General features: G+C 35.2%; 2 pseudogenes; both read left to right on the forward strand.

Moving 5' to 3' along the window:
* The first annotated feature begins 1,973 nt into the window (after positions 1–1,973).
* On the forward strand, positions 1,974–13,430 carry LOC149213876 (kinesin-like protein KIN-12G pseudogene; annotated as a pseudogene).
* Positions 13,431–18,283: 4,853 nt separating this feature from the next.
* Positions 18,284–20,911, forward strand: LOC149213877 (uncharacterized; annotated as a pseudogene).
* Positions 20,912–24,263: the final 3,352 nt, after the last annotated feature.

Consider the following 24,263-nt stretch of genomic DNA (forward strand, 5'->3'; position numbering starts at 1 on the left):
TGTTGGAAATACTGAGGGGGGGGGGTGAATCAGTATTTATTAATTTTTGTTCTAGTGATTGTCAAAAGCATATATAGATATGTATATGCATACACATAACACAGAAATCGACAACTGGAATAAATGCTTTTATTAAGACTCAAGATAGTGTAATGAAATAAATACAATATAAGTATATCTGACTTTGAATAGTTGCCAAGCTCCAACTTGGACTTCAGTGAGGCTCCAACCTCCCAGAGCACCAACTCTGTTTTGCCAAGACACCAATCTTGGACCTTAGGAGCACCAACTCCCAAGGACTTCAATCCTATTCAGTTTTGAGGCTCCAACCTCTTGGGATCCAACCCAACCTTGATATAAACTGGTTCTGCTACTTTTGCTGCCTCTATAGTCTCTGCTGCTTCTGTTGCCTCTGCACCCTCTGCTGGTTCTTCACCACCACAACAGCAACAACAGTCCTCTGTTTTTGCTGTTTTTATACATTCCATCCATTTGTTCATTCGTTTCCTCTTTCTCACTGGCTGTTTGGCTTCCTTTCTCTGCAGGCTCTTTGGCTTCCTCAACGCTCGCTTATCCTGTCAGTTTCCTCTGTCTAATCGTTTGCTTCTTCAGCTTCCCACTTTCAGTTTCATCTGTCTATCGAACGTTCCAATATTCACAGGACACGTACAAGAGGAAGAGAGGCCGCATACACCCAGTTGTCATAGCTTAATGGACAACCACGTCCCAATCGCAATCATTATCGCCAGAGTCAGTCTCCTGAACTATCGGGAGCATTATCGTATGCATTTTTGCCTAAGAGGTGCGCACAGGCCAAATATCAAATTACACAGGAAATATATGAAAAAAAAATAGGTGACAACGCTAAAGGGCGGACTTCAAGGATCATAACACCCGTATCTAGTATGTATCGGGTCCGCAACATTCATCGCAATCGGCGATCGCAAAGGGCCGATGGCCGATGGGCCAATCGACTTGTGGATGCGATATTGCATTGAACCCTGTTTTATATGCCCGTCGGGTCTGTTTATATTGTTGCAATCGGAGGCAGGGCCTTTACCACTCCCGATACCCGCTCCGAAATGCTGGATGCGATATATTATAAACTATTTTTAATGAGTCCATCAGGTCCATGCCTCTATCGCAATCGGGGACTGCCCTTGGTGGAGGTCCGATGCGATATCGCTATCGGCAATCACAATGGCCCACTTGACACTGTATCACCGCTCCCGAAGTTCCGATGCGACATTGTGTGCCAGACCCGATATGGCTTCAACAGTTCCGTGAATAAGGTTTCAAATCCACCGATAGTGTTAAACATATATATATATATATCTATATATATATATATATATATATATATATATATATCTATATATATATATATATATATATATATATATATGCATAGTTTTTGTTGCCGATGGTGTATTTTCATATATAACCAAGACTTCCGCCTCTGTTTGCATTATATGCATATTTATATGGTTTTTAACCGCCGATAATGATAAAGCATACATGCATGGGTTTTACAGACCCGATAACATAACTGGATATATCTATGTGAATTCTACTTTCGATGGCTGTGTATGCTCCCGATAGGCTCTCGATAGGCATGTATGGCTATGTTTGCTGCATTTTCTCCTCCGATGGCTCCTCTTGCTCCGATATGCTCTGATAGCTACTCTTCTTTGGGTTTTCTCCTCCGATGGATCCTCTTGTAGCTCCTCTTGCTCCAGTGTGGCTCCTCTAGCATGTTGAAATATTAATTTCACCTGCGCATTTATTTTTACAAAACAGCTGAAGAAAACCACCAAGCTCATCGGACCGCTTTTGCTGTGAAAGTGGTATTCCGTAAAACTCACCCGATGTAATAAAATTTTGCCACGCGTCAACTGTACTTTTCACAAAACCACTTTCTATCGAGACGTAACATTCGTTTTGTTTGGGCGAGCGATGATCGTTGGATTAGTATGAAGACTATTCGCCGTTGGATCGAAGTCAAAGCTGGGTATGGTCAGACAAATTCCCAACATGGCTTGGTATTCTCCTATGTGGCTATGTCTCCACCTCTTCAATATTGCCATATTGACATCAATGACAATCTGTGTCTAATAATCTCCCCCTTTGTTATTGATGGCAATATTCTTCTGCTCTCTCCCCCTTTGACATCAATGGCAAAGGAATGCATACGAACTCCCCCTATCAAACTGCTCCCCCTGTCCTACTGCGTCTTTATGAATGAACTTGAGTGATGATAATGAAATAACCCCCATCTTTTGACGCAGATGTTCGAATGCTTCTCGACGAAGAGGTTTTGTGAAAATATCAGCTATCTTCTCCTTAGTACTGATATATTCCAGGACGATGTTTTGTTCAGCTACTTGCTCACGGAGGAAATGATACTTGATTGGTATGTGTTTGGTTCTTGAGTGCATCACTGGATTTTTGCTGAGACTGATAGCGCTTGTGTTGTCACAATAGACGGTAATCAGTTGATATGTACATATGTCGAGATCTTTTAGAGCTTCCTTCATCCATAGTATCTGAGAACAACAGTCTGTTGCAGCAATATACTCGGCTTCGGTTGTGGATAATGATATGGATGACTATTTTTTGTTGAGCCAGGATACTAAACAGTCTCCTAGGAAGAATGCATTTCATATCAGGCATAAGATGATATAATTTCATAGTGTAATAGGGAAGTGAAGAAGGGCATGCATATTTTGATCCATACATAGTCATTGATTGGCTTAAGGTTAGCTTAATCTATAATCCATGAATCTTCTTGAACTTTAAACCCTAATAGGAAAATGCTAGGGGACTTCACTGAAACATAGTCACTCCATTTATGAATAGTCTTCATTTTATGTTAATGCTTCATTTCATGGTTTGGTAGGTATTTAATAAACAACACTCAACTTTGATACAAGGAAGGTACTTGAAAGGTGAGACTCTCTCTGTGAATTACACGTGGAATTCTGATTTTTTTTTCTCCAAGGAAATATCAAGGTAGATCCACCCAAAGGGATCAAATCCCGCTGAATTATTACCAAATCCCAACCTTGAGAGTGTTGAGGATAATTGTCCCTATGACCTCTCACTAGCGAGGTGTTTTCACTAGTACAAAATGGCTAATGAGTTACTAAAATTTGCATATAAACTACCATTTTTCAGTTGGTGACCAATAGTAGCTAATTCACAGTATCTTATAACGCAACAAACTTTTAGTCATTTTTAGCTTAGTTATTAATTTGTTGTCTCAATTTCATCATCTAGTAGTATATTTAATCATAATTGTTTTCATTATTTTAGTCATTAATTGCCACAAATAATGACCAAATATACAACAAAATATATTATTATATGATCACTCGGGAAAACCGGTTAATGACCAAAATGTTGGTCGTGTTATAAGATATTTTAAATTAGCTACCAATAGTCATATATATGCAAATTTTAGTCATCGTTTGAAACCAATTAATGACCAAAGAAATATGACTAAATTTTGGTACTGTTATAAGATACTGTGAATTAGCTACTAATAATCATATATAAGCAAAATTTAGTTGTCATTTGTAATCACAAATTTACCATTTGCAGTAATCGTTTATCTGTTTTTGGTAGTTTCATATTCATTATATAAATGACTAATTTAATAATTTATATTCATTTCATTTACTTTCATTAATAATCATTATAAACAACTAATTTAGTCGTATTCATTTTGTTCATGTTCAACAATAGTCAATATAAAATATTAATTTAGTAGTTTTAGATTGATTTTATGTGTTCATTATTAATCAACATAAATTAATTAGTATGATTTTGCAACTAAATTAAAAAAAATCATACAATGTCCATGTTTATCTAATATAAAAATGCAAAGTTACATATGTTAATTACCATACTAAACAATATCAAGTGCAACAGTAAATAATTTTAACCACATAAATTATATTATATGAAATGTCAAGTATTACAATATGAGTTTCCAACTTAATATTGGTTGGACTAAAATTTACACATAAAATGTTGTCTCATTACTTCAAATCATTATCATTATGTTTCCAAGGCATTGTAGGTGAATTCACCAACTCCTGAAGACTTGACCATCAGTCTCTATGTGTATGTCTTATGTGGTATATTGGCTCTAAGGGTATCACTAGACCGATTCTCTTCTCTTCTCTCTCTCTCTCTTTGCGTTCTTCGCTCCATTGTTATTTCTCTCCTCTTTCTTCAATTCTTGCTTCTTACCATCAATATCGAGTTCTTTTTCTAAAAGCAAAAGAAGATACAGTGTCGAGTGTAAGCCATGAAAGACAACAAACACTAGAATATAAACTAAAATAAACTATAAATGAATTATAAAACATATACCTCAACATTAACAATGTCAAAGCCATTTTCCCCCATAAAAGAAAGAAAGTTGAACAAGTTTTCTTCACCTGGGCGATAGTGGCCACTATGTGGCCAGATGACCTGTATAAACAAAGAAAATAAATTGTCACCATAGAAAATAACACCTTAGTAACTCAATATTCAACCTTCAGGGAAAGCTTAGGCACAATCATGTCAACCAAGTTATATGCTAAAAAACTCAAGTTGTAGATAACTTGTAAAAACAAATAATATAAGATATAAATTCTAATCCATGTCATTTTATTTGCAAAAACATTTCATTCTATAATGCATAAACTTGGTCAAGTATATAAACAACATGTTCTCAAATAACAACATGAAACTAAACTTTTCTAATAGTCATGAAAATCTTTTAACACAAAACAACTCAAATGATTTTCAAATTTATAGTCAAAAGACAAAAAAATAAAAAGAAATGTTCAAAATATAATCAAACAATAAAGATAAGATATCATGGAATGGATATTGCAATTATAAAAAAATTGCTTACCTGTCCACTGATGCCTTGTCTGGCATTCCTAAAACATTTGCTTGCCCAAAATAACCAATGAGGTAAGAGAATAAAAAAATTAAAAACCATAGGAATCCCTACTATAAACATTTCCAAAGTCAATGGCTCAAGTGATTGAAGGATCTGCAAGAGCAAATGAATCATATCCAAGTCATGCTCTGCATTGTATCCCCATCCTTTTTCCAATCACATTTCCTATAACCTACCCATACCAGAGTCAAGTAACAATCAAACAAAGGCATTCACATTTGTTTTTATCTTTTATATCTATAAACTTTGAATCTAAAAATCTTTTAACACAAAACAACTATAATACTAATATTATCTTCAAGTTTTGGATGTTGTTTAAATGGATATGATACCAAGTATGTTCAATTTTATAGTTAAAAGGCAAAATTAAATCAAAGTAAAAGTTAAAAATACAATCAAACAATAAAGATAAGATAACATGGAATGGGCGTTGCAATTATAAAAAGTTTGTTTACCTATCCACCAGTGTCTGGCATTCCTAAAATTGCTTGCCCAAAATAACCATGAGGTGAAATAATCACAAAAATTAAAAAACATAGAAATCCTTCCTAGAAACATTTCCAAAGTTGATGGTCAAGCACCTAAAGGATTTACAACAACAAATGAATCATATCCAAGATATTCTCTGCATTATCTCCCCATCCTTTTTCCAATCCCATTTCTTGTAATCCGCCCACAACAGAGTCTGGTAACATTCAAACGCAATATTTTATATTTTTGTAGAAAAAATGGATATTTGTCAAGCATGTTAATTACATGGTACATATATTCATAAATATTTGTAGAAAATAACATTGAAATATTTTGTATTTTTGTAAAAAGAAATTGGGGATTTGTCAAGTAGGCTAATTGCAGGGTACAAAAATTGTTTCCGCAAATGTATCCATAAATACAGTGGATCTTAGTCATATATTTGTAGAAGATTTGTCAAGAAGGAAACATGTACGGCTTTCGAGTCCTAGTTGTGTGAACGTTTGACAATATATTTGATGCAGATTCAATTTTTTTCTTCTTTATTTGAGCTTTGAAGGCCCTTCATCTGGTGAGCCTATAATAAGAGTACCTCTACTACCATAACCCTTATAGGAAGTTGGTATCTGGTTGCTTCCATTCGTGCAAGTTGCTACGGATGAAAAACAAAAAGGTCATACCCACAAAGTATAACTGTTAACCCAACCATTGTGAATGTGAAAGGGACTTTTACTGCTTGGAGCATTTGGAGGGCCTTGAAGGTTGCCTAGAAGATTGAACTAGAAATGCCAAGGCTTTGAAGTTGGTTTATTTTGAATGATCACTCTTTATGGTGTCCTCATCCTACTTTATGAAATAAAATTCAAGACGTCATGGTTCTTGGTCCTTTCATTTTTCAAAAGAGGCATTAACAATATCAAAGACATTTTTGATGCTCAGACATGGGAATGTGTCTCTTTCCCTAGGCAGAAAAAAAGTTCAAGGTAGCCAATCTTCATAGACATGTCATCGAGCAGGTCAAGGTGATCATCCCCAACTTACTCTTCATGAAATTAGGCTTGCAATCCTCTACAACCTGCTGGATGGAGTTGAATTGGAACTAGTTTAAGGCCTTTACAAAATACATGCCAGTGAATAACACTCACTAGGTTATGCGAGCAAATAAAATGGGAGAAATTTTCTCCTAGAGGTTATCCACTTGGGTGTGTAATACTCACTACACAACCAAGTTGAATGTAAGTGGACAATGATAGTGGTTCCCTTTCCAAGCTGCCTTTTAGTTTTTCATGAGTGTTGACCTTTCTTATCTAAGCGTTACAAATCAATTCATAGCAGATTTGTGCCTGAACCCACATTTTATTATTACATGCTCATTTGTCTTGCCAATTTCCCTATCTTATAGTTTCCCTCCAATTTTAGTAAACTAATGTTTGTTGTTGGGAATTAGTCTGCTTAGCAGTTTTAATTAGTCATTAGAGGGGAGTTTGGTGACACTAGAATTATTTATGTATACTTTGTATCTATCCTTTCTTCTAATGTAATGTAGGGCTTTCCAAATATTACCACACTTTTTGGGTAACATTTTATCACGTGAGTGCATTTGATATAAATTAAATTACATAATTAATCTTATTGAAGTTGTAAAGCATATTTTTGCTTGCAAAAATCAATTTCAAATGGCATGTTATGGTTGATCTACCATTTCATCTTCATACACATCTATTACATCATATGCTAACTCTCTTGTTTTTTTGCGAAAGCATTCAATTGTTCTCTCTTATGAGGAAAATGATAATGATGTTTTCTTTCTCATGACACAACTTTATTTTATCAGGACAAGGTCAACATGCCCAACCTTAAACTGAAAATAATTACAACCAGCATAGATCCATCTTAAATATGAATCTAACATGAGCCAAGAGGGATCCAATTTATTCACGTGCAATTTTTTTTATAATCTGACATTATTTAAATGTTTTGTATAGTTATTTAATATTTTATTTTGGCCGACATGAACAAAATTTCAACTTTTATGATGGAAAGACATCTTTACACATCATATTAGGATGTAGAATGAGCCTCTCAACTCGATAATTTGAGGCATGAATCGGAAAATTAATTACATATACACAAAAGTGAACTTGCTAAATAATAATAACATTCAAAAGGACATTAATATATTATGGGAAGGGAATACTAGTGTTTTTGGAAAAGTATTTTGAATGGGAAAATTAATTACATATACACATAATTGAACTTGCTAAATAATAATAAAATTCAAAAGGACATTAATATATTATGGGAAGGGAATACTAGTGTTTTTGGGAAAAGTATTTTATGGAAGGATGTAACTTAAACATTTAAGCTTAACACACAACTATAGTGTTATAGTAATCTGAGACATGAATGTGAAAATTAAATATACATACAGAGAATTGAAGTTGAACCTGCTAAATAACATTCAGATGAAGAAAGACCTTAATAAATTAAAGAAGAAAGGTATTAATAAAATTTAATAAATTCTAGAAAGGGAATACTTGTGTTTATGTGAAAGTAATTCCCCAACTTACCGTAACAAAAGATGTAACTTAAATCTTTAAGCTTAAGCTTAACACGTAAATATAGTGTTATAATAATCTGACGCTTAAGCTTAACACACACACACACACACACACACATCTATATAGTGTTATCTTGAGGCACGAATAGACAAATTAAATACACATACACCGAATTGAACCTGCTAAATTATAAAAACATTTAGAAGAAAAATTACCTTAATAAATTCTAGAAAGGGAGTATTTTTAAATATTCACAACATTCAAAAGAAAATTCATCTTAATAAATTCCAGGGAGGGAGTACTTTGGTTTTGCAAAAGTAAAATATTCTTTTTAGTCACTTTTAAACCGAGATTATGAATTCACAAGGTAAAGCTTTAAAGTTTGGCTTTAAATTGTCGTGTTATACAATCCAGATTGGTGTGCTTCCCCTCTACATGCACAATGTTATGAATGAATGGGATAGGTTTGCTTTTACTTTAATGATCAACCTAACTATCTACTGGGTTGAAGAAATTCTATTGTTGTATACCTCATAGTGTTATTTCAAAATGACACTATAATAATTGTCACTCTGGAAATTAACAAACATTGAAAAAAATTATATTGTTGTAATACTTCAACGTTCTATCAAAATGGAAATATAATCATTGCCACTTTGGAAATTAGCAAACATAAGCTTTCAATAACTAGACAGTGCAGATGGTAATGATTCTTTATAACTTTATTGGTTTTTCTTAAAACTAAGGCAGTTCTGATGCTTAGATTAGGAATATTTTTACCAAATTTTCTTAGTACTAGCGTAGATCCTTCTTAAATACAGATCTAACATGAGACGAGAGGGATCTAATCCAATTACGCATCATAATGAGCTGTAGAATGAGCCTCTCATCTCAATGAAGTGTATCCAACTTATAACTGAAAAATCCTTTAGCTAAGTAGTTGTGAGTGGAGGATCTTTATTTCACTAAAGTCACTTAGTACTCGCACTTGATCCCAAGCAGATGGAACAGTCCACTTGGCCCACAAGGGACAAAGATGTCTTTGGGGACTTTGAACCTTGGATGAATAACAACATCCCTGCTTAATTGTCTAACCAAAACCCCAATGACAATGATATGGTATATGCTATCAACCACTGTTAATCAATTTTTCTATAAATGCTAGGTTAATTGGCATATTTATCTTCTGGAAAGTTATTTCATATGGAAAGTAGTTTCCTTACTCCTTAAAACTATGTTGCAAGGTTCTCTGCCACTGCAAAAATTAGAAGGTCAAAAAAAGTAAATGTCACTATAAGGCTTGAAAGAGAGGAATTGAGAAGACAAGGCATAAAATTAAGCGATTGAAAAGAGAAGGATTATAGAGACTTCATGAACCATGAAGCAAGACTTTAAAAGAAGAAGTTAAATGGTGATCTTCTTTAGATATTGGACTGTCAAGTTGCACAATCTACAATTAAAACACTTTCATTACTAACTACTGCTTCCACTTGTTGAATAGTTTAGTACATAAGTTTCATTACATAAGTAACTTCATGTAAAACTTGTATTATAGTGTTTGTAGGGTACCTCTACTCCATATAAAATCTTGTTTCCAATCCAATAACACAATTTTTAGAACATGGAGTAATGGAAATATAAGAGAGACGGGGATTGCATCAAGTGTTTTGGTTACAAATTTCTGTATCATTAACATAATGAAGAGTTCAAATAAGAAACTTGAGCAGCAGTAAATATCAACAACATTTACCTTTGGAATGTCAGGTACATCCATTAAAATGTTTGAAAAGATTTGTAAAACTGCAGGAAAGACTACTGCAGGGAGTGGCCAACAAGAAATTTGCAACAACTAATATTAACCATGCAAGTAGTTGCTCGCATAGTGTATTTACTTGTATAATTGAAATCAAGTGGGAGTCAGTTGGTGACTCATCATAGATTTGGATGCCTAAATTTAGTTGATCTAGCAGGTTTAGAGAGACAAAAAAGTTCAGGTGTTGATGGTGAGTGCTTGAAAGGGGCCTCAAACATTAAAATGATCACTCTCAACTCTTAGAATTGTAATCACGAATCTTGTAAATATTGCCAATTGGAAAGCACAACATGTACCATAGCGTGACTCCAAACTTACATTTCTTCTCTAGGATTCTCTTGGTGGAAACTCTAAAAATACTATCATTGACAATGTCATCCCTTCTAATTGTTGTACAATGGAGACACTTAGCACTTTAAAATTTCATAGCGAGCAAAGTTTATTCAGAATAATGCATTTGTAAATGAAGATGCTAAAGGAGATGTTATAACTTTGAAGGTGAAAATTCAACAGTTGAAGGAATAAGTTAGTCACCTGCGTGGTCAGCTCAAAGGAGTGTTTCCCATTCAAGAAGATGACTATGGAAGAATGGCCCTGCTGAGCCCTCTAGGACCATATGCATGGGATATGAACGCTCTAGCAAGCCCACTTCTTGGTCATAAGAAGGATCTTCATAAAATATATTTAGAATCTGCACTTGTAGAAGCCTTGAAAAGAGAGGAATATTTAGAAACAACAATGAAGGGAATGGTTGCTGAAAATGAACAACTAAAAATTTTGGTTAAACAATGTGAGGAAGATGCACAATGTGGAAAGATGATGCTCTGTTTTCGAGAAGAAAAAATTAAGAGACTGAAGGATGTTTCTTCTGACAAGATGTCTACAGAAGCACACCTTTTAGAAGAGAAGAATGTGTTAATGGAGGAGCTGCAAATTCTACAGAACTCTCTCGATCACAATCCTGAGATGATGAGGTTTGTAATGGAAAATATAAGGTTGATGGAACAACTGAGAAGGTACCAAAAATCTTATGAGGGTGGAGATCTGGAGAAAATGTTGGAACAAATAGTGGTATTACGAGATCAGTTGCTCGAAGCTTTGGACTAGAAGCTTATGCATGAGAAGGGCCTGAACCTTGTGAATAAGAAGGAATCATCGGGAGCAGAGCTTTCTACCATTAGTGAGGAGAATGAATTGCTTCATTGAAAAGTTTATCTGTACAGGAGGGAAGCAGAAGCTCTTCGTAATAACTTGTGATTTTGCCTAGAAGCCAAAGAAAAGTTGGAAAAGTGTGTTGATGGTTTGATGACCCATTTTGATAAGATGAAGGTTTTGGATGTTGAATGAGCAATATAGTTGAACTCTGCAATGCGTGCTCCAGAGTTGAAAGAGGAGACATCATTTAGATATGGTTTATCAGTGGAAAGGGAGCTTAAATATTTATTTGAAGTAATTACTGTTGTAAGTCAACGTGAAAGAGAAGCTCAAGGAACTGCCATTTTTCTAGCTAGGGAAGTTGATGATTTACACAAAAACATAAAGGAGTCAGTAGATAATGAAACACTGATTATCATGTATGAGAAATACATGCAAGAATTGGATGAAATAAGGAAAGCCAAGGAAGATGCATATGAAATGAATGAAAAATACCAAGAACTAGTTCATTTTTTCAGGAATCAGTTGAGGAACTTGAGAAAGAAATTAAAGAAAGGAATCATAAATTTTTAAGCAAGGGGGGCATGGATGTAAAGGAGGATTTCCCAAATATCTGGCCAGATGGAACAAGCACTATGAATGCTGAAGTAGAACATATAGTTCTTCATCTTCGAAAAGAGATTGTGGAACCTCTAGTGAAATTGCAGTGTACATCAGAAGAGAATGAAAGATGGCTAGATATCTATGAAAAAGCAATGCGATAAAGATATGATCCAAGAAGAATGTGGTCTAATTTTGGAAGCAAGCGAATTTGTGGAGAGCATGTGCCAGACATGGAGGATAAAATGGGGGTAAATGCATGAGGTCGTGAAACCTTAATTCAAGGGCATGAAGAAGAAATTGAAGGCAGTGTTGAAACTATATTATTGCAGGAACCTGCTAGTATCAACGGGGATGTAAAATAAAAAATGGAGGTGATCCATATGAGAATGGAGGTTGAGGAGTGTCAAATGAAATTAACGGAGATAATTGAAGAGAATGAAAGATTAATTGACATGTATGACAAGGAAACACAAGAGAAGGATGACATTATGAAACTATGGCAAGAATTATAGAATCTCAAGAATCAAAAAATGAGACTGAACAATTAAAAATGGAGATTGTGCCTGAAAAGGCCTTCGAAGAACTGAGGATAGAGTTGGAAGATGGTAAACAATATCTAAAATTTGGTATGAAAGATGATGGACATCAAGAGGAGAGAAGAGGAGCACTAGGAGCACCAAATAATGGAAATATGCCACAAACAGAATTTGTGTTTGCATCCTATGATGTTAAATCAGAGCATCCAGAGCATAAATTAGAATTGTGGCAATAGGAAATGATTGATGAGATTCAAAATCTTCAGACAGAGCTTAGGAGGATGTCTCAAGAGAATGGAAAATTAGTTAAGATAAATGAGAAATTTATATTTGAGAGAAATGTATTAGTGAAGTTGTCGTACAAGGCAACAAATACTCTAAAGCATGCTGAGAATATAGATCTTTAGAAAGGAGATATATGTCAGAACATTTCTAGAAGTATTCATATTGTATCGAGGAGCCCCCTTTTTCTCCTATCACAAAAGAAACTAAAGGTCTTGAGGAAATGAAGCAACAAGGAGAAGAAAAGGACATTCAGATTTCTGAAAGTTGTCATGGAATATTTTTAGAAAAGGGATGTTAGCCTCTCTCATAAAACAATAATAAATCCAAAAATAAATTAATTAATTAAATATTCCAAGTTAGGAATTTGTGCCTAACTCTTGGGTTGTTCCTCTAAGATAGGAGTTAGTTTAGGTAACTCCTATATTGGTGTGTGTCTGGTGAGAAATTATCTCAACCAAAGGAGAAATTATCTCAACCAAAAGTGTCTAAGATAGCACGCACTATCTTGAGAACACTATCTCTCATCTATTTATTTGTAAGACTATATTCAATTATTTGAATAATAAATGAAATGAGAGAGAAGCATGAGGCTTCAGCCATTTTCCGCGAATATTTTGTGTGTAGTTTTTATGTGTGCTTAATCTTTTGTCTGAGTTAATTTCTTTTTTCAATATGTGGTATCAGAGCTTTTTTCGTTCTTAGGGCCTATGTGAGTCTATCAGCGTGAAGATCTGTGAATCTATCAGCGTGAAGATCTGTGAAGCAATTGTAGCATTGATCATTGAGCGTCGAAAGGGTTTGGCGTTGAGGACAGCTCGTTGTTGAGGAGGAGAGCCGAATATGGATGTATTCTCACTGAGTATACCTCCACATAAAGGTGCCCGTCAATTGATGTGAAATTTTGCTATTAGAACAGGCCCGGCTCCGGCCACGGAATGCGTGCAGCGAGCGTGCACCATCCGATTCTGAGAACGGGACAATTAAATCATCCAGCCATGATAGGCATGTACACATCCGGTATACGGCAGACGGATACACAGTGATTATAGACTCGCTCTCTGTGAAGCCTCTGCTAATGTCAATGCAACTACTTTAGCAACATCATAATCATCATGATCGCCATCAAGGACAGGCTCTTGTTTACCAGACAGCACTACTTCAGAATTCTGCTTTTCCAGTGTGTATGAAACAGGAAAGCGTGGTGTTCTTTTTCCAACAACACGGGGCTTACTACCTCCAGACCTCCTTTTCTTTACTGGAGATGAACAACCATAATTTGAAGGTTCTGATTTACATTGCAACAGATTAGAATAGGATCTGCCAAAGTTATTTGAGGGCGTCCTGATGCTCCAAACCCATCACTGCTGTCCCTGTCATTGTTGCTTCCTTCCAACATATTGTAGTGGTCAGTCATCATTGCTATCAGTCCAGCCGCAGAAGCAGTTCCATCAGGAAGAGACAAGAAAGCCTTATTCATACTGTAAAGAGCCTCCACCATCTCCATTGTCCTATTACGGATCATGGCAAACACCTTCTTCTAGTCTTTTCTATACGTCTGATAAGCTTCATAGAAATTCTCTCCCTCTGTGGCTTTACCAGTGCACTTGCTAGAAATTCTCGGTTTCCTTGAAGAGGCCATTTTCGTTATTGTTCTTTATCAAAACTCCCAAATAAAGGGAACGAAAATCATTCCAAGCCCCCAAGATAAGTAACCTGTTGATCGCCCATGGCAAGTTCAGCAGAGCTAAATTACAGGCGTACGGGGAATTTTTTAGGCCACTTCCGCGACAGATCCACAGAAGCGTTCTAAGATTTGAGAGAAGATCTCTGTGGCGGAGCTGTAGATTAACCAAAGCCTTCACCTGTGGCTCAGTTTTTTTAGCCACCAATCTACACCTCTGAGAACCAAAGAGAGGCTGTAAGCACATAGCAGCAGAAGGCTCCTACAACCTGCAAAAACCAAGCAAGGCGAGTTGAGGCGAGAAGCCGATTCAATGGAAGTTCTGAATTGAATTGCAGTTTGGGATCAGCAATCAAAAAATCCAAGTCTGTGTTGAAAATTTAATGCAAATCATGGAACAGTAAATGTTGGAGAACACAGAGACATAAGTCTGGCAATTTGTTGAAGGCAGCTTTGGTAAGTATGAAGTTCTGGCATTTAATTTTAACCGGTTCATATGAAAATCCTATTGTATTGATAGCGTATTGAGTAAATTGGACAGTGAAATAGCATAGAAAGGTAATTCGGACCTTCAGAAGTTCGAAGACTTTTTGCAGCTAATCATATCTCATATAAGATTTGATATTGTGGATGGAATTGTTGAAGACGCTGGTGAATTTGCGGGGTGTATAACAGTAAGCATAGAGATTGATGGAATAAGATGGATGCAAGTTCGTTTTAAAACCGATGATACACATGTATAATGATAACCAAGGGCGCATTTGTTTGATGACTTTGATTGTGAAATCCGATCTCAAAAGGTATATGTACAAGATTTGACTTGGTAATTGAATGATGGGTGTGAAAGCGTATACACATGGATTGGAATTGAACTTTTGTATAAAGTTATATTTTAAGAGTTGAGATTTGAATTTTATAAAATCCCTATGAAATGGAAGAAAGGCAAATGAGTGAGAGTGGATTTACTTGACATGTAATTGGAGATGCATTTTTATATGCGTGAAAGTGGTGAGATTGTGAGTTGAAAGGATGGTTTTTGGCTCTTTGTAATTGAAGAACTAAGGAGTGTTTCCATTTGTATTGTTTTTGGAGGGATAAGGTGCATTACATTTTGTAAATTTGAAGAATATTTTGTGGAGATATAAGCGTCTTATTTTGTATTTGAAGTGATAAGGGAAAGTTGTTGTAATTCAAAGTATTGTTTTACTTTGAGGGGGATCGTGTCACTATCCATTCAGATTTTGAAAGCGAGTTGTTTCAAAGGGTTTTCAGCTTGGAATTATCATCGCTTCAGAAGTTGAAAAATGTACTCCAGTCATTAATAAAAACATATCATTTTTGTGGTGATTGTGTCCTAGATCCGCCCGAAATTGAATAAGGGGATATTAGGTACACGAAGAGTGTGTTGATGATGGTGCATGCTTCATGTTGTTGCATTTTTATTTGTGTCTAGTTTTGACACATAAATGATCTCATTTAACACACATAAAGTTCAATGCAAGCAAGCACAACACCTGTAATGAAATAGCTGCAAGGAAGGATAATTAAGCTCCACACATACAACAACTCATCAAAGTTTTCAACATCGACATTCTACTTCAACAATCAAATTCACTCAATACAATCAAGTTCATGAATCTACAGACTCTAGCATTTCAAAGCAATGTCTACATCACTACAATCAAGTTAATGAATCTGTAAACTTCAACGTTTCAAAGCACAGTCTACATCAACATTATTGAACTTGTAATCAAACTCAAATTACATTGAATTGTAAGGGTGCATTCTCGGTTGAAACCGACACCCAAGTCTTGAATTGAGTCAAATTGAATTCATTGTAGTGAATCATTGAAATCATTGTAAGATTTTTTGGGTGCATTTTTGACAGTGTTCGACACCCTTCCTTTAAAGCACAATCAAGTGAGTCCATGAGTTTTAACTCCAAATGAAACAAACAACAAGTTCACATCTCCTGCAAGCAAGCGTGAGTATTTATTCAAGCAATTTGCGTCAAAACAGTACAAGGTTCAAACCTTCAAGTGAGCCAGAGTGAAGATCATTGAAACAACCATCAAAGCAACCAAACAAGTTCAACTCTAACACCAATCAAGCAAGTTGAGATCTACATCAAGCGAGCGTAGCTATTCCTTCAAGTGAGCGTGAAGTCATTAACTAAGGCATGAAGTCATTAACTAAGGCAAGTGAGCATTCATGCAAACACAATCGTCATCAAGCGAGCGTGAATTCCAGAGTCTAAGTAAGAAAGTTCTACAACTCTAGCAAGTGTTCCCAGCAAGTGCAATAAGAAACAAATCAAGTGAGCGTGCCATTCAAGTCCCATAGCAAACGAGCCTGTCATTCAAGTAACAAAATCAAGTGAAACAGTTCAAAGCACGACATCTACGACAAGAGAGCCTGACTTCAAGTGAGCAAGTTCAGATGGCACAACATATTCAGTGGTTAAACATTCTTCACAGTTTGATCATCTCCAGTGATGAAGACATGGTGCACATTAGCAAAGAAAATCTTGTTGATCTTTCACGGCATCTACAACAAACACATGAAACCATTGAGTTTCTTCAACTAGAGTCACAACTACAAAGAGATGAGCTGCAACAGAAGAGTGCTTCTTCCAAGTCATTCAACCATACAGATGAAGATAAAGATGTTGATTCCAAATCACTCATCCAAACAACTTCAAGTGTCGAAGTTGTTCATGATCAAATTCAAATTTCTTCCAAATCCATCATCAAGCCCTGGGAAGAAATTCAAAATAACAAGAATCGACGAGGCTTAGGATATGTCACTGATGACACCAACTTACATATCCCAAATTATTCCAAGCCAATTAAGTTTGTGAGTGCAGGATTTCTTGAACAACTCACCTCAGTAGGTTCTGAGAAAATTGCAGACAACCAGAATTGCACGCAACCTGAACTTAATGACCAACCGAAATGTTCTCATTGTCAAAGAACCGGTCATATGGAAGATCAGTGTTTTGATCTCCATCCTTGTTGCCATTGTGGCAAGCCCAATCATTCCTCAGAAAAATGTCGCAACCAACAAAAATCAGGCAAATTGAAGATACATTATGAATGGATCGATCCTTGGGAATGGTCATCCACAGTCAAAAGATTGTCTCATTTCTAAAACCGACTATAATCACACATAGTGCAGCCAGCAGTGAACCGATGATGGTACTCTCATGCAGTTGAAAGAGGGAGTACAACAGTGAAACTCTCCTACACCTGAAGGGGGGAGTTCAAATATATTTTGGAGAAGATTGTCTCTCCTTTCAGCTGACAAAGGGGGGAAAATGTCAATGAAATTGACAAGTGGTTGTCATACTGAAAGTCTCGACAACATCAGCGAAGCAACCAATGGGCATCTTCATCAGCCAGTGGGCATTTGTCATCAGCAGTGAGCATCAACAAATTCGCCAGTGGGCGATCGACAGCTAAAGCAGCAGTGAGCAGCTTTCATAGTAAAAGCAACATTGAGTTGTTTTTCGACATCTTTAGCCAATGGGCGATCATCATCAGCAAATACGCCAATGGGCGTTCATCAAATTGTGTCAGTAGACACCGGATGCTGTTTTCAAACAAAGGACAGTTGGATCCTTTTGCGGCTTGTCACGTGATGGAGTTGTCAAGCAACATTCGGAGATGAATCAGGCATGCAACTGATTCATGTTCTCTTCAGATTTGAGTTTTTTCCAGCATCCAGTTTTGGCGGTTTTTTTCAGGCAATGTTTTGAGGATCAACATGAGAACTTGGAAGATGGTTCCTCGTTCTTATTTTGGATTTATCATTGAAGGGGGGGATGTTAGCCTCTCTCATAAAACAATAATAAATCCAAAATAAATAAATTAATTAAATATTCCAAGTTAGGAATTTGTGCCTAACTCTTGGGTTGTTCCTTTAAGATAGGAGTTAGTTTAGGTAACTCCTATATTGGTGTGTGTCTGGTGAGAAATTATCTCAACCAAAGGAGAAATTATCTCAACCAAAAGTGTCTAAGATAGCACGCACTATCTTGAGAACACTATCTCTCATCTATTTATTTGTAGGACTATATTCAATTATTTGAATAATAAATGAAATGAGAGAGAAGCATGAGGCTCCATCCTTTTTCCGCCAATATTTTGTGTGTAGTTTTTATGTGTGCTTAATCTTTTGTTTGAGTTAATTTCTTTTTTCAATAAGGGAGGTACAATGGGTGTTCAAGAGCAGTTTGACTATGGGAAAAACATGGATGACAATTTAAACTCTGATAGAATATTTATCTTGTTGACAAAAGAGGTAGATGAACGCCAATTGAAAATGAAGGAAATAGCAGATGAATTTGAGAAACTACTAGTAATGTATGAGGAAACTGCAAATGATAATGATAAGATAAGGAAAATATTGTAGAAAACTAGACAAGAACTTGAAAATTCCACACAAGAGGACACTTTTCTCTAGGGAGATAAAGGATCTCAAGTCCAAGCTAAAGAACCTGATAGACAGTAATGAAGATATGGTCAAGGGGAATGAGAAAGTTATTCAACAAGAGGATGAGTTAAAAATAATAAAGGACTCATCAAATAATGTTGATTTTCATTTGTAATAAACCAAGCTGATGAACTTCAGTCATTGACAACTAAAAAAGAGTCATGAAAAGATGTGGGGAACTCAAGGGAAGCAATCATAGTGGCAGTTTCTGCATCAAACATAGGGAATTTTGATGCAGTTGTTCCTGACTTTCATGCATGGATTGGAGAGAAGCTTAAAGCCTTGAAATAATATGAACATTAGGTGCAAAAATTGTTTGAAGAGATGGATGTCAAGCTTGGAAAATGTGGAATATAAATGGATAACCTTGAAATTATTAGAAATAATTTTGGAATTAATATGGATTTAATTCAGGGATAGGTTACGAAACTTCCCTTTAGCATTACAATAAATTATAAAAAGCTTTAGGCTATGCAGTTAGAGCATGAACATATAGAAATGAGACTTCAATAATTTGAACACACTAAAGAATATTTAAGTCATCTCTCAAGTGATGCAAGATGCAAATGGGATGAAAATGGTTATAAATGGTCGGGGGATAAAGATCCAATTGTCAATCAGGAGAAAATTATTCAACAGGAAATAACTTTGGTGAGATAGAAGTTGGCTTTTGCACAAGAGAGGATAACAAAGATTACTTAATTAGTTGACATCTTGGGATTGATAGAGATATCTCACAATGAGATGGAGTTTTTTAGAAAGGAATCACAGTCTCTGAAATAAGAAATTGCTCACCAAAAACAAAAGATTGACAAAATGCAAAAGTGTGCCAATCAAACACAAGCAAAGAAAGTTCGGGTCTATAACAAATTTAGTGCTCTTGAGATACTCATTAGAGGAGATTTTAGCCTAAAAGTTCCCATGAAAATTTCACTTAATTTCCATATCACAATATGTAAGCCAATAAAAATCATTTAAATTTAAAAAGAGGCGCATGTAAATATTTTAGAGGGAAAAGAAGAAAAAATCGTTCTTTTAATTGTATTTTTGGCTTATCTCCTTATAGGTTTACTCAAATTTCAAGTGTAGACACTCATTGGATAAGGAAATAAATCCTGCATCCAATGAGTACCCATCATGCATACTTTGAGACGACCCATATTGATAAAAAATGAAGATACATTAAAAAAGTGTGTTCAACACATTTTTTAAATGTATCTTCTTTTTTTGTCAATGTGAGTCTTCTTAAAAGTATGAATGATGGGTACTCGTTCGATGAAAATTTTAATATGCATACAACGAGTGTCTACAATAAAATTTAAGTAAACCTATAAGGAGATAAGCCAAAAATACAATTAAAAAAAGTCGTTTTCTTCTTTTCCTCCAAAATTTATAATTCTTATTTTATTATTTTTCCTTAGGAGGCCACTTGTAGGATGAAATTTCCTCTAATGGTTGTCTGATTTTTCTGCATTTGAAGAGTACTGGAAATCTTGGGAATCAAGGGAACATGAAAAAGTAGAAACATTTGGATATCTTGTGAGGGAAAAGATGGAGGAAATGTCTCTATTGCAAGTTGATAAGAAGTCCCTAGAAACTGCGTTAAAGAAGACTATGGAGATTGAGGCAATAACACAAGCTGAGGTATGTGATTTGACAGAGAAGGTCCAGCTTATTGAGTAGCTGAGAATTGATGTTGAGAAGATAGTGGTAGGCCAGTTAGAAAAGCAGGTTCTTTCATCACCAGATTTAAGATCATCTTCAGAACAAGTTTCTACACATTTTTGCAAGGATGCATCCTATTTGAAAGGTGAAGAAGAAAGAAATAAGCTTTCTATTGCCTTGAAAAAATCCTCAGATCAAGTAAAGGATCATAGAGAAAAGATTAAGAAGCTGGAGGCACATTTGAAGCTAACAGAATCTTCAATTCAACAGTTGGAGTCTCAGATAGAGGCAGGCTTTGATGCTTTAAAGGAAGCAGAGCTTTCCTTACAGCGGATTCTCAATGAAAAATAAATTCTAATTGATTCCCATGAAGAAGCAAGTTGAGAAATGGATGCTTTGATATTAGAGCTTCAATCTCTTGAGTTTGAAGTTAAAAGCAAAGAGGAAGAATTGAAGAGTAACAAGGAGGGTCTTTAAGATCTAATTAGTAGACTAGATGAATTGGAAGGAAGAAATATCTATGATGAGAAAATGAAAGAACAAATTGAACCTGATCACTGCTCTTTCACTCAACTAGTTCTAAGCAAGCTAATGGATATTCACGCATTTGTTTGGGAATCAAAAAATTCATTGGGATCTCTGAAAGTTGCACAAAATGAAGCATCCATGAAACTTGATATGTAAATGTTGGATATAATAAATATGTGGTGTAGTACAATATTGTTAATGATGCTTTTTTATTTGTATTGAAATCCCAACCTGGACTGCTTGTGATCATGCTCCTATTGCATGCAACCTTTAGAAGTCAATGAATATAATAAAGTAGAGAAAAAGATTATATTGGCAAGATAATTTCAAGTTTATAAGTTGAAAAGGGGCTGAAAAGTTTCAAGGCATGCACAAACTTTACCCCTCTATTTGCAATGATATCAATTCCTTCTCTTAGGACCTTAATATTTGGTCAAAGTGGTAATGCACATCAAAGAACCAGTCCATAATTCTACTGAGTACTTATGCTCCTCTGAGGCATGGTCGATTGGTATTTCAAGCAATGATTTAAATGAAATTGGGAGTTTGTGGAGCTAAGGTTTGCCCATGTCTCTACTACATAGTGTACTGTGTAGCTTGGATGAATCATTTTCCATATTCTGTAGTCTATATCTGTTCTGACAGAACTCTCCAGAGTGTGTTACTAATGTCCTATGTTTAAGATGCATCGACTCTCATAGAAAATGTGTATATATAGGATCACTCAAGCCATATTGTGTGGTATAAAGTCTTATATATGCTTGTTATTACTCCCATGGAGACAATTTAGAACATAGAATATTTGAAAATCAAAGCTTTTTTATGTTTAAAAAAAATGTTAGGAAAGACAAGAAAGGAAATATTCGCACAAAGTTTATGGAAAATAAGGAATAAAAGTTGGTTAAAATTAAACTTAATGTCTACTTTTATAAACTCTATTGTATCCCTTGTAGAACTACTAGAAATTAACATAATATTTGTCTATTGTGCAACAAAAAGGTTGTGCGCCTTCCACTATCCACACACAAAGGATTCCGTCGCGGGATTCGAACCACAAAGCAGTCGAACTCAAAACGCATTGCAGGAAACTCACAGACCTAGAAGAAAATCTTGTAGGTATCACCATGGAAACCAGAATGAACACGAAGAACAAAGTTGCGTACCTCGATCTGACAATGCTGCCACGAGTTTTTAAAGATGTCGAGCCTGAGGTGGATTCAAACCCTGAACACATGGACTTCTCGATCCAAGACAAGACACTCCACGACACAAGGTAGATCACACATGGTTCGAATCAGCTCGAAATGGAAAATCCATTGCAGCCCTCATGGATTTCTTCAAGATTTCCTCCCGCAATATTATCAGTAAAAATGGATGCCCACTATTCCTGTCACACCGATCCCCCATTACCCTGCATATTCCACCCCTCTTGATTACACTTCAACTACCTGCATAGCCATCATGAGAACCAATCTAAACATTCATCCATATGGCGACTTTCTTGTGCCAACCACAACCAATTAGTTAAAAGTTGCTTGGCAGGAATTTATTTTTCAATTTTTTTTAGGATATTTGGATTTTCAATAATTAATCCATTTTTATATTAAAAAAGTTTAACATTTAATCAATTAAAAATTATTTTAGTTTATGTTTTCAAATTAAAAGTAATTTTAATATCTATCAAGAAAATCAAAGTCGACCTTAGATGGAGTGTATTGCCAATATTATTTAATATTCATGCATTTGAAGGATATTGTCAATTCCGATTAGCGTTCAAGTTAATGTAATAAAATGAAGAATGATTAACCTTGTAGGAGCACAAGAGGCCATGATTATGTGACATCAATGATGAGCAATGTTATTAGAATATGCCAAAAGAGATCAAATAATATGCAAACAAATCAAAAGGTTAGGCCTCCTTACTCACCTACAATGTCGTGATCCTCCTATAAAATATAACAAAGGTATTCACATCTCCACACATACATATAACAAAAGGAAATGAGAAAAATGAGGGAAAATATAAATCTAACTAGGATATAAAAGATGTCTTTGGTATTTGGTAGAAGGATATCAATCTCACACCTCACATATATAATTGAAGCATTCCTTTAAGGTGATAATTTAAGGAGAGGATCAAACAAAGTGTGAATAAAGTATGATTCTCAACACTCAGATAAGCATGCGAGTGCAACATGCCATAATAGGCTTGAATATAATCCTTTCATTGCTTATAGGCTTTAGCAATAGAATGCAACTCATTGTTATAGGTTGGGCATCTATGAAAACCATCATAGAGTGTCTAGCTACGATAGACCATCAAATGTTTGTGTCGTATGGGAACGACATCAACTGCATGAACAATCGACTCATAGTATCCTTGTTGTGTAGCCATTCATCGACAAAATCTTCTTCCTCGATGGGATAGAAGTGAAAATTGATATTTGTAAAGGTAGGAATAATGGCGTCAGAGGTAATATTGTTTCCATAAATAAGAGAACCAAATATAGGCTCATGAACACCATCAATATCTATTGGAGGTGATACAATGAAATCAATAATGAATACAAAATTTTCACTCAATAGGATATGGATCATCAAGATGTTGAACCATCCAATGTAAAGATGGTTTTCAATGCTAGTGATTTAGTCACATAAAAGACCTTATAAATTTGTTCTTTGGAATACCCCTAGGATTCAATAAGTAATAAAAAATGAGAGGATTTGTTGCTAAGGTGATTGGTTCCATGTCATAAATCATTGTGTTTAGCTCAAACATTTTAATAAATCTATAGTGATATCCTTTCGCATCCTTAAATTCTAGCGCCCGAAGATATCTATTTTCGATCATGTATGAGAATTCAAGTAAAGCCATATATATCATAAATTAGGGCATATAGTATACTATCCTAATAATATCTACTAAAACAAAAGTTATCAGAACAGGCCAAAAATAACCCAGTTGGTATCAAATTATCATTATGAAAGAGAAAAGTAATAGAAAACTATATTTCAATTGCAAGAAAGTGCTTGTAGGACTTCAAACAAAACTAAGAAATGAATGTTAAGATACCAAGATTCTAAGAATTCCCAAAACATTTTCTCATTAGATTTGCTAGCCTTACATTGATGAAAACAACCCTTGATTCTCTCACTATTGCCTTTTCAAGTAATCATGTTTTCCTAGTTCTAGAAGGGCCATACACCAAAACACCTTTTGGAGGACTGAGGAACTTGCACTACCCAAACAAATTAGGCCTCTGTAATGGAATAATAACTAGCTCATAAAGTTCTTATTTAACCTATTCTAACCCTCCAATTGAGTCAAATGTTACATCAATATCATCTATATTTATAACATCACAAGCTATCACAACATGTAAGAGAAAGGAATCGCAATCCAAAAAACACGGTTGTAACAATCAAACTAGAATAAAAAGAAGGATACAGTGATTAGAAAAATACCATATGTGTAATAACATTGGGATGTGTAGAAAAAAAAATATTG

This window comes from Pinus tabuliformis, chromosome 1_1, assembly GCF_031772625.1.
Source record: "Pinus tabuliformis cultivar Carrire ecotype Pingquan chromosome 1_1, CPIR1, whole genome shotgun sequence".
Classification (NCBI taxonomy): Eukaryota; Viridiplantae; Streptophyta; class Pinopsida; order Pinales; family Pinaceae; genus Pinus; species Pinus tabuliformis.